The following is a 12,968-nucleotide window of genomic DNA, read 5'->3' as shown; positions in this document are numbered from 1 at the left end:
CTGCTGTAGAAATAGTGATTAACTGTTGAGAGGATGCTTGTTGCTAAGCAAGCTCTCATTTGCCTGTACTGGTCACAGGCCAGTACAGTCAGTACAGTACAGCAGAGCCTGGCCGTGGTGTCTCCACTGTGCTCCACCCTCCACTACTCCCCTAGGATAGCAGTTTGTATGGTTTTAGGGAACTGTGGTGATGTAAATTCTGTGCATGCCAACCGTTTGACAGTGGCAATCGTATTTTTCCCTAAAGGGCTGTTAAAATATTAGATCTGTAATTCTCCCCTCCAAGCAATTTCACAACATTATCCACCCTGTGACTATGGTCACTCAAGCTTCACTACATTTGGGACTAATCTGGAATGTCAAGTACAAGCAAATCTTGGGGAACTAGCGAGTGAGTTAACGTTTTCATCATAAACCAACGTATAACATACAATGCAAATGTAAAAGCATAGCACAACATGGTGAGCATTAATAAAACAACAGGATGCAACATTTTGTTAAAGCATCCTGTAGTCGTGGGTGAGTATCCGAAAAGAGTATCCCACTGTTCATGTCCTCCGTCTTTCTTAACTCTTTCCAGTAATTGATGTATTTCTTCGCCATCATGATGGACAGTAATCAAAATCTTTTGTCCATTTTCTTGGGCCTCTTTCAGCAGTCACTTCAAATCATCATGTTGTAGCAATTTTTTCACCAATGTGGTGTTCATTCCAATAGGGATAGGCAATAAATCGTCAATCAGCGTATAGCTAGTTTGCAGTAACTGGTGAGATGTAACAGGAGCTAAATAATTGAAATCATATCCTACAAACACAAAGGTTCAAGTAATTATTAATATCTATAGCTATATCATCTATGAATACAAAACTACAAGGAGATCTCATGCGAATGCACCCTTTCCCAATATATAAAAGCACAGTGTTGGGGGCATCATCAAGAAGTATCTCAAAATGGCAAACATTTTGTTTAGTGTCAAGACAAATGTCTTGTGCTTTAATGGTATTGCTTTCACAAATAAATCCTTGTTGTCCTCATACATGCATCAACATCAACAGTTTGGCATTTGTTACCATTCTTTTTCACCCCCACTCTGTGCTCAATTGAATATAGTATCATTCCATTGTGATTCAATCAAAGTGCAATGATCGCATTACATATTGTTAAAACAAAAGCAGTGGCGTTAGTCTCAATGGGATCATAAGTGAAATTGACTAGATACCACCAGGACTGAAATTTCTTCCCAAATTCAATTGCATTGTCCCATATTACTTTTCGAATTTTGGTGGGCCTGGTGCCCTCTTCACCTTCCCTTACAATTGTAGTGGATGTTGATTACACCCAAAGCTGGGCTTGGATACAGCTGAGCACTATAGAAATATTGTTTTGGACCAGATCAAGTGCATTTGCAATTAGCTGATGGTCCTTTTCATTCGTTTCTTCCCATTGAGGTAACATATTTGATAAAAGCCATTGGTGATTTCCCAAGGCCGGCAGGGAGGATCTTAGAGGGTGTTTCAATCTATTTAAAACACCAGTGGTTGTGACTAGTTTGTTGGCAAGTACTTCACCATACATACCATTTAAAACTCGCAATCTTATTCCTAAAATACCAGACACATCTCTCTTCAGTCGTTGTGGGGAGGCAAGGCTTTGTTCATGTAACCATGCGTACCATCCTGCATAGGATGTACCCAGAAATGGTAAGCAGGTGGGTTTGATGGCAGAAATATTAATCTGCATTGATAGTTCCACTCATTTGTGACGGTATGTTGGGTTAAGCAATATTTTTTCTTGCCATGTATTTTTGATAGCATAAGGGCCAATATTAAATACATAAGGAAATAGACTTACAGGTGTTTGGATACATCCCCAAAAATCTGCTGAGTCTTAGGTTCTGCGTATTTCTTAGTAGATGGAGATGTCATTGTGCCAATCTTGAATTTAAAGGACAGCCCCATGCTGTTTTGTGCCCAGAGGCAGACCACAAAGACTGGTTAGACCAAGGTAAAATTGCACCAGCAGTCCAGTTTTTCCGTAACACAGGTTTTTTTCTAACTCTTCTTAATTTTTAGTTTGGTTACTGAGATTTGAGTTACTCGGTAAGTAGGTCCATTCATTACCCTCCACCCTACCTTTATTTCTTGTCCCACCTTCCCCAACAACCGTGGAAGTTTATCTATGCTATCCCAGTTCTGCTCATTTTCCAAATACACTTCCATCCCATGCATAACCACCATTAATAAGTTTAAATCCTTGTTAGCATTTGATCCCATGTGGCCTGTATATTTTATATGAGTTTGAGACCAGGGCCAATCTGCATCCTCTTGATTGTAAATCAAGGAGAACTGTGTTGTCAAGGTAAAGAAAATAACCCAAATCTATGTCATTTTCAAAATTCAGGTTTCCAGATAATCATACACAGTGGTAACAATATTACAGCTAAAATCAGAGACAATACTCCTTGTACACATTCAAGTTTGCCATAGGCTTCTGTCCATGTGCAGTTCATGTCTACATGTTGTTCATTCAGGAGTTACTGTAAGACAAAAGATAGGAAATGCTCGGTGCAACCGGCTGGATTGATTAACATGAGGGTAAAATGCAACGAGTGCCGATTCAATGTATTTTCCCAGAGCAATCTCTAGCTTCCCAGGCATAGCGGTTTTAAGGGGTGACTAGTACCATTGGTACTATTCCAATTTGAGGCATTTTCACTGATATGGGTTGTCCAACATAAAACCCAGTAGGGTATTCCCCAGGTTTGGTGCTGACCTTTGGGACATTTGTGTTAGCAAATATGGAAAAGGCTTTCATTTTTGGGCTACCATCTCCACTCCATCTGTTATTTATTTGATAGATGGCATTAGACAGTTGCAGATGCCACCCAGATTCATAAGCCTTAGCAAATCTTTTTACCAAACCATTAGTTTGTTCAACAATGCCATTGGCCTGAGGATAGTATGGGGTGTGGAATACCCACTGGATCCCTTCTTCCTTGGCCCATTCCTGTACTACAGTAGCTGTAAAATGTATCCTATTGTCACTCTGAATTTCCTCTGGAAGGGAAAGTGTACTGAACCACTCCTTAAGTCCCTTCAATGTGTTTTCTCCAGTTGAAGATGTAAATTCAGTTGTCATAGTGAGGCCAGAAATTACTTCCACTCCCACTAGGACAAATTTCTCTCCACCTGATGGCCACAGTGGACCAGTATAATCAATCTGCCAGGTGTGCCACAATGTCTTCTCGTCCCGAATGTGTAAAGGGGGTGCTTTGCTTGGATGGTCCCTGTCAAGTTGCAGCTGACATTGTGAACAGTAAGTCACTACCTGCTTACATAGTTTGACTGATATAGTCCTTCATCAGGCAATACTTTCCCAATATAAGTCAGCTCATCCTGTGTGGCCTCACTTGACATGTAATGACATTCGAGCAAGTGCTCCCATTCTGGATCATCATTTATGATATCAATCTTCTGCAGGCGTGTTAGACTGTCTATCTGTTGATTAAACTGAGAAGTCATTGAACCTGATCGATCATGTCCTTTAACCCAGCCAATGTGCAATGCCCTTTGTTCTTCTGTTTCTAACAGTTGCTTCCAGCTGTCCATTTGCCAAACTGGGACTCTGTTCACCTGCCAGTTGTTGGCTGCTCAGTGACCTATCCATTCAGTAGCTCCTTTAAAAACAGCATATGAATCTTTATAAATATAAGTTACCCCGTGTTGTGCAGCTAGTAACACCGTTCTGAGCTCTCCTACTTGTGCACTTCCCTTACCTGTTTCACTTAACCTTTCCCCTGTGTCTATTTCCAATGTCACAGCTTTATAATGCCATTCATTATCCTTTTTATAAGATGATGCACCGGTAAACCATACTCCCTTGAGGTCACTGTCTTCTTTTAGTAAAGGTGCTTCCTGAATTGGGGAAGGTTTGCTCAGTGTTGGTTGTAACAACAATGTACCATCTATGTCTTTTTGTAGCTTAGATATCTTAATGTTACCTTCAGTAATTGGCATGATTTCATTACTGTCTTCCAGATAAGCATACCATTTACGAACTGTAGGTTTCTGAGCAATACCTGCAGGTGGGGTTGTACCCTTGCGGACTACATCTAAGAGACAAAAAGGTCGTTGGACAACCACATTCTGTCCTCTCCTTAGTTGTTCTACTTGTTTCACTGCTCGCACCAGAGATAACAAACCTTTCTTAAGATCCTAATACCTCCTTTCAGTATCACTGAAAGAATAAGAGCTAAATTCCAGTGGTCTTTCCAGCTCCTCTGGCCCCTTCCGCCACAGGTTGCAGTGGGAGCCGTGCTTACCGAACCCCCATTCTACATGGATAGGATCAGTTGGACGGATAGGACCAAGCTGCTGGAATACTCCCAGTTCCTTTACTAATAACTCCAGTGCATTTGTATGCTGTTCAGTTCATTCCCGTGATTTCCCCTTTTTTAACAAATTATATAAGGGGCAAGCAATAAGAGAAAAACTAGGAATATGTTTACACCAACAGCACAATGTTCCCAAGATCTCCTGTAACTCTTGCACTCCTGTAACATGCTAGTGGGGTTCTGTCTATGCTCTATTTTTTCCAGAGTATTTGGAGGAACAGAAGCAGCTCCTCTGATACACCAGACTCCAAGGAATTCAATTTCCTGTGATGGTCCTTGGCACTTTGATTCTGGAACTTCCAGTCCCAGTTCAGTGAGTGTGTTCCTGTTTTCCATTGTTTCTTTCACCCTTTCTTTGTCATCTCCCCCTACCGGAACATTATCAATAGATTGATACACTGTGATACTCAGTGGTATGAGGATCTTTGCTAAAACTTTAGCCAGAGCATTGTAAGCAATAGTTGGGGAGTGTTTGCATCCTTGTGGAAATCTGTTGTAAACATACTGAGTCCCTTTCCAGGTAAAAGCAAACTGGGTTTTATCCTGGTCAAGGAGCAGAATCATGAAAAACATACCTTTAACATCTAAAGCAGCCATCCAAGTATGGGATGCTCTTTGTATCTGTGTTACCAGTTCAGCAATACTGGGCACTGCTGCAGTTAAAGGAGAAGTGTTACAATTAATTTTCTGTAATCAATAGTCAGGCGCTATTGTCTGTTAGGCTTCCTGACAGGCCAAACTGGAGAATTGTATGGAGAGTGGGCTTGAGTGATGATACCTCTCTTTTCCAAGTCTGCCACCACCCTTTCAATCCCTGAGTCTGCTGCTGATGGCAAGGGGTATTGTTTCACATTGGTTACTGGAGAGTGAGGGAGAGGTATGGATGACTGCAACAGATAAATTAATTTCACTGTTCCATTTCTCTCCCACATCCTTTCAGAAGTTATGTGGAGGACCCCATCATCTTCCTCATCTCCTATCCCTGGAGCAGCAAAACTCCACAGAGTACCATCAGGCATTTCCCAACGCCAACCGAATAACAGATCAAATACCAGGATATTAGTATCAACTGACCAAACCAATACTTCAGAACAGGTCATTTGTTTTCCTCCAGGTAGCCATAAATTATTTTTTGCCACTGAGCTTTCTTTAACTATGCCTTCTATTCCTGTATATTTCACTTTGCTGTGGCCAGATTGTATGTTCAATGCCCTGGCTGTTTCATTAGTAACTGCTGATGTTTGGGCTCTAGTGTCCATTAAAAAGTCCACAAAAATTTTTCTGGGTCCAGTTGGAATACTAAGAAAAGGTTCAAAGTATTTTCCATAGAGACAATACATTGGTTGTATCCACTGGGTAGGGTGGCTCATTGCCCTCCCCGGGGATAGGAGGTTTTTTGCTGAGGCTCTGACAGATCAATCAAGTTAGATTCTGGTGCAGAAGGCACAACACTATCATGATCGGGAGGTTCTTTGGTTGGATGTCTTACCCCAACTGAAGTATTTTTCCTAGTTAAGGATTGGACCAGCGCATGAAGGTCTTCCTTAAAGATACCATGCAGGAGTCATTCAGGTATCCCCAAGACCAGAGCTTTACACCATAATTCATTTCACTCTCTGTCAGATCTAAACCTTCCATCAGATTTAGGGTTTTTAATATTTATTCAATCAGATTTGGAGTTTTTAATGTGGACCTGGTAGATCCTCCAGTTAGGGTCAGGGAGCTTTTCACCGGTTGGCCTAGCCCAGCTAATTTGGTGCCCATAATTGTCTAATTTCTGTACATATTCATTCTAGGTGGGTATACTGTCACGCTGACTCCAACCTTGAAGCTGGCTAGGGGCATCCTGAAATTCCTGTATATGGTTCCGAGTATTGACCACAAGGGGCCTAAGGCAATCAGGAAGGCCACAGATCAGAGGGGCTAAACAGTCTAAGTCAATAGGAGCTGACATTGGGGATTTCCTAAACTTCTTCTGGTCGTACATGGCTTGCAGACAAGCTGCTTTCTGTACTGCTGCAGACAGGTCAGAGTAACTCTTTAATCTCTAATGGCCTTCCCTGTTCCTGCAGATCCGTACCACCTGCCCAATAGGTGCTGGAGCCGTTAGGGAGTAATTGTGATCTCCTGGCGTAGTGGTTAAAAACACTCCAGGTCCCCAATTATCTCCTGCTTCATCTTCACTTAACATAATTCTATCTCTGCCTCCAGCAGAGACTCACTACACATATTCAACAGCTGATGCTCCTGGCCACCTTGAGTACTTTTATCTTTTCCAACTCTGTCGGTGTCCACAGTGTCGTACGTCTGGTGATATATTTTTCATTTTTGTCATCAATAGCAATTTCAGTGTTAATCAGAGGTCACGAGGGAATTACTTGGGATTTTACAGTCCCTTCGACTTCACTGTCTTCATTATCACTATTACTCCAAAAATCTTCAATCTGCGTTCCCGAATTTGTGCAATACATTAATTTACAAATTTGCTGGACTTGATCAGAGGACTGCATTTTGTCCAAAAGCTCATTCATTTTTTCCAACAACATCCTAAGTTGCTGAGTTTCACCCCTCAGTCTAGCATTGATATTATAAATTTCTCTTTTCCCAAAAAAGCTCATCAACTTGATCCCCTAATTTCACATTTTCCCTTGTGAGTCTATTAACCTGAGTTTTTAATTTTTCTCCTGTCTCCTTCTGAAAAGGTAATAATGACTTTAGCACTTCATTTTTTGATTTCAGAGCTGCATACTCTACAGCTGAGACCATATTAGGAACAGGGTCTTCCTTAGCTTCTGTTTGTACACAGGCTAGACAGGCGGCTAACACAGCACAAATCACACCTTTACCTTTACCCTCTTGGAGCTTCGGTGAATCCTGACACTCTTCAATACGTTCGATCACTTTCTCCTCGTCCTTCCAAAATATTTGGGCCCACTCCTTCCCAGCCTGGGAAGGGGCACAACCATGTATTTGCAGCAGTTTATCCATTGCAATCCTGCCAACTATGCCAATTTTATGTTGCATTAAAGGGGAATGGAGTAATTTAGCAGGAAATAACACCCCCCCACACTCCCTGCCTTCCAACTCTCCTCACCGAGGTGAAAGGTACAGCTAGGTTTAAATTCTAGGTGATGTACAATTTACCACTATCAGTCCAGTCATGTTTAATATGTATACTAAACTATCATGGGTTTGGGTACACTGATAGCAGTCTGCACTGCCAGTGCAGTCATGCTCATGAACTAGCATAGCACAGCCACACTCTAAGGTATTCACGTTCAGTGAGAAACTGCGACAAGCAGCTATTTAACAGTGCAGTTTTATTAGCAACAGATATACAGGTTCTTGGATTGCCAGTGATAGTGACTGTCTGCAAAAAGGCACATGCAAGTAAAATACTATAAAGTCTAAAATGTGCGGAAAACTTACAACAATACAGCCTGGCTACAAATATTAAAAAGTAAATCTCTAGAGATATTTCTAAGTCTCCCAAAGAAGTACTTAGTTTAAGTCTCATCCAAGTCATCCCAGGGGGGGAGAAGAAAGGCTCAGCCTGTCAGCTGGTCCCAGGAGTCCGTCTTGGTGGTGTCTTCCCCACTTCTCCCCTCATTTAATTTTTATAGTCCTCTTACTCTCAGGTGGAACTTGAGTGACCCTAGTCATGCATTCCTTTTTTATGATCAGTGTAAAATTCTCTCGCTTTCATTTAAAGAAACAGTTCATTTTAAATTTACTGCGCATGCTCCCTGAGAGGGGGATTCATCCTCTTTAGGGGGACCATTTGAGTAGGAGGTTGCGATCTCACACTACCACAATTTTACCATAGCATCCTTGAGTTTTATCTCTTTAGCAGTTTGTTTTCTTTTAGCAGTTAGCATGTCCTTCTTAGGAAACTTGTATTTTCTTTGAAGTGCTAAAGGAACCTAGCTCCTGGCCGTCTCTCACAGATAATGAGCCTCTTGCTTGGTCTTCACCACAGTTTCTGGCCCAGCAATAGTCATCTTCTCATATGTTTTGCAGCTGCTATGCAGCTTATAGGCTGCATGGTACCATCAAGTTCCCAGTACTGCAGAGTACTGCAGAGTACTGCAGAGCATGGCCATGGTGTTTCCACTCCACTCCACCCTCCATTGCTCCTCTAGGATAGCACTTTGTATGTGGTCATATAGATTCTATGCATGCCAACCGCTCGAAAGTGGCAATTGTATTTTTCCCTAAAGGCTTGCTATAATATTAGATCTGTAATTCCCTCCTCCAAGCAATTTCACAACAGTGACTAAAATAAATAACCTGGTGAAATAGAAATACATAGAGGCCATGCTCTTCTTTCAGACTCCCTATAGCATAATGTGTTCATTTATAAAAGGAATTATTTTCACTCCTGAATGGCAATGTGGTCCCCAAAATCCTCTGTGAGCGAGGAGAAGGGCTATGAAATACAGCAAGTAAACATATCCCTGAATTGTTTAGATCAAATTGCCTCATTGGTCTCTATGTAGAGTTTGTGAGCATTTCCTGGGTTATTCAGGCTATTCCAGCTAAAAACCTCTGCTGCCAACAGTAGCAACAAATCTGAAAAATGTTGTAAAATCACAGGCAAGAAAGTCACAAGGCCCTTATTTCTAAATATAAGGCTAGCCAGCAGCACTGGAGTAGGGGGAGAGCCCATGGGACTTTTTCCTGCAGCCTCCAAGGGAGACACGGGATGTTATCACAGGAGCCCTCTTGCTGTATGTGCCTGGAGATGTGTACCATAGCCACAGAAACCTGATAGGGCCCTGAGAAGAAGCTAAAACCTCGGTTACTGACATGAGACACCAATGGTGAGCACAGGACAAGAGATCAGGGATGAAGTGGGCAGTGGTGCTGTGGTAACCCCAGACACATATGCCTTGGCCGCAGCACTGCCAGGCTGAGCGCTGTAGGCAAGGATGGCCTGTTGTGATGTCCCCAAGGAAGGGACTGCCACACCCCTGAGCAACATCCCCCAGGGATGGATTGTGACCACATGCCCATCACTGCCTGTATCTGGGCAGCAAGTCTCACCCAGCGGGCTTGTGTCTTCACTCCAGATGAGCACATACATGAGGTTTTGGAGCACTGAATGCAGCTTACGGCTCGTGCTGGTGTGTGCAGAGAGTTGTTGACTGCAGCTCCCAGCGACCATCCCAGAGCCCTCATCCTAGGTGTTCCCCCACCCTGACATCTTCAGGCAGCCAGGACAGCCAGGAGGTGTGCTTGCAGCAGCAGAGGTGAGGTGCATGGGGAAACTTCACTCTGGGGAGCTGGTTTCCTTCTGGATGGACCTGGACATTTCCTCCATTTCTGACCAGCCAATGAACACAGCTTCTCTTCCTTTTTAGCTGCTGCAGAGACAGTGGGAGGGAGCGGCTCATCTTCGCCAGCTCTGCCTAGCCCACCACAGCAGATGGAGAGCATGGTTACAGAGCTGGATGACTGCTGTCCCATATGCCTGGACAGCTGGGAGGAGGCCAGCTACGTGATGCCATGCCTCCACAAATTCTGTTACACCTGCATCCTGCGGTGGGCTGAGAACAAACCTGAGTGCCCCCTCTGCAAGGGGAGGGTGAGCTCCATCCTACACTTGGTGCAGGCATCCATCGAGTTTGAAGAGTATGTCATCAGACCACCTCCAGCATCATCAGTTGTCATCCACCACGCTGCCCATAGCCCTGCAGCATCCCCACCACGGTCTGCTGGACAGGCTGACACCTGGGAAAGCCTTTTCTGGGATAACTCAGCCCTCCTCGAGCCCCTGCTGCCCTGGCTGCACCAGGAGCTGAAGCTGATGTTTCAGGACAACGATCTGCAAGGAGCCATAGTGGAGGACATCACTCTGTCCAGCCTGGTCATCTTCGGGCTGGATGAAGGTATCCTGGTCCAGCTGCTGGGGAACTTCCTGCATAACCGCACAGTGGTATTTGTGAACAATCTTATCGATGCCATTGCACAACTGTGCAGTGGGGAGGCTCACCATCAGCTTGGCCTGGAGGATGCTCATGCTGCCGGGGGGCAGGAGGGCAACCCTGTGGTTGCAGGCTTCAACCGCAGTGCCTCCCGAGGAGGGTATCCTGCAACCAGCCCAGCCTTCTCTGGCATCCCGGCCAGAAACAATGTGGATGAGCTCCCCAGCACCTCCACACCTGCCCTTAGTGGGGATCCCGGTAGCCCCTGCTCTGCTCCTGCTGCTATCACAGGGGAGCAAGAAGAGCCCCAGAAGGAGTCAGACCAGCTCCCTCCACTTCCAGCCAGTGCAGGGAATGCTCCCCTGGGGGACCACAGCAACCTCCCAAGAGGAGGGCCAGGAGCCCTGAGGCCTCTCACCACCCAGAAGGAGGACACTCCACCAGCAACACTGAAAAAACATCCCAGGAACTGCGGAAGCCAGGGCTGGGCCATCAACTGGGGCATGTGCTGGCACCCAAGAAGATCAGAAGGCTCTCCTTAGCAGCCAAATAAACCATCAGACAAAGAAAATGTGGATGTGTCTCACTAGTGCTGCATGGATAGGAATGAATAACCTCTTCTGAGCTGCTTGCAACACACTTCAACAGTGTGTTGATTCAACAAGAATCATAGAATATCTCAATTTGGGACTCATGATGATCATTGAATCCAACTCATTGCTGCTCACAGATTTACCTAAAATAAACCATATGACTAAGAGCATCATCCAGACACTGCATGAATTCTGACAGGCTTGGTGCCATAACCACTTCCCTGGGGAGCCAGTGACCAACCACCCTCCCAGTGAAGAAATGTTTCCTGATGTTCAGTCTGAACTTCCCCTGACACAGCTTCATACTATTTCCTTGTGCCCTACCACTGGAAACCAGAGAGAGCAGCAGCTCTTCCTCTGCTGCCTACCTTGAGGAAGTTGTAACTTGTGATGAGGTCACCCTCAGGCTTCTCCAGGCTGAACCAAACAAGTGACCTCAGCCACACCTCACAAGTCTTTCCCTTGAGACCTTTCAACATCTTAGTTGCCCTCCTCTGGACTCACTCTACTAGTTTGACATCCTTCTTATATTGAGGCACCCAAAACCATACACAGTACTCAAGGCGGGGCTACCCAGTGCAGTGCAGAGTGGGACAATCACCTCCCTTGACCAGCCAGCTGTGCTGTGCTTGATGTGCCACAGGACACCGTTGGGTCTTTTGGCTCCCAGGGCACACTGTTGACTCCTACTCAACTTACTATCACCCCAAATCGCTAGATCTCTTTCCACAGAGCTGCTTTCCAGCCTCTCATACCCCAGTTTGTATGTAGAACCAGGATTACCCCAGTCCAGGTGCAGAATACATCACTGGCTTTTCTTAAAATAGTCTTGTTAAAGTAGGGTGTAATGCAGCCCAGAATGTTCTTGGCCACCTTTGCTGCAAGGGCTCATTGCTGGTTCCTGTTGACCTATGCTAGGAGCTCCAGGATCTTTGTTTGCAAAGTTACTCTCCGACCAGCTGACCCCCAGCATACATTGGTGCCTGAGGATGTTCCTATCCAGGTGCAAAACTTGGAGTTTCCCATTATTGAACTTCATGAACCTCTTTTCCTGTTTCACCAGCCTATCCAGGTCCAGCACAACCATATTGTGTATCAGTCACCCTTCTCAGCTTTTTATCACCTGCAGACTTGCTGATGGCACACTGTCCCATCATTCAGGTCATATAGGAGATACTGAACAGTATGGACCCCACTCAACAGTGATCGCTGAGGTGTACCACTAGTCACTACTCTCCAGTTAAACTTTATGCCACATTTCGGACACTTTTGGATCCACTGTACTGTCCATTTATCTAGTCCATACTCGATCAGTTTCTCTGTGACAGTATTATGGGAGACAGTATCAAAGATGACAGAATCAAGGTAAACAACATTCACTGTTCTTCCCTCATCCACACAGCCAGTCACCTTATCACAGAAGACAAATCAAATTGATCAAGTATGATTTCCCATTCATAAATCCATACTGGCTTCTCTCAGTCAGCTTGTCCTCAATCTCCTTGGAAATGTTTTCCAGGAAGATTTGCTCCGTTACATTCCCAGGGGTCAAGGGAAGACTTCCTGTGCTGTATTACCCCCAATCCTTCTTCTTGCCTTTCTTGAAAACAGTCGTGACAATTGTTTCCTTCCCATCCTCAGGAACCTTCCTGTAACTGCCATGACCTTTCACTGAAAATTGAGACTGACCGCACAGTGACATCAGTCACTTCCTCAGCACTCATGGGTGCATCTCAAGTCCCAAAACCTTGTATGCATCTGATTGGTTTCAATGCAAACTCGCTGAAGAGAAAAATCACCTTGTTTTAGATTCCATTCTTGGATCTGCCTGCACAGACTTCTCTTGTCTCTTTTTCAAATAAGTGGGCTGGGCCCAGATCAAAAGAAACAAAATATTTCTGAATTTAAAATTGAGTTTTATAACTAGACTCCTGTGTTTGTGTATATAATACACATCTTCATTACAGTTTTAGACATTGCTTCATGTACCAAATGATTTTTTCTGATGGTTTACAGGTGCTTCAGACAATTGGTGCACAGTTAATAAATATTTTT

The sequence above is a fragment of the Falco rusticolus genome, chromosome Z (genome assembly GCF_015220075.1).
Source record: "Falco rusticolus isolate bFalRus1 chromosome Z, bFalRus1.pri, whole genome shotgun sequence".
Taxonomy (NCBI): domain Eukaryota; kingdom Metazoa; phylum Chordata; class Aves; order Falconiformes; family Falconidae; genus Falco; species Falco rusticolus.
The sequence above is the reverse complement of the archived record's forward strand: the minus strand, read 5'-3'. Positions refer to the sequence as shown.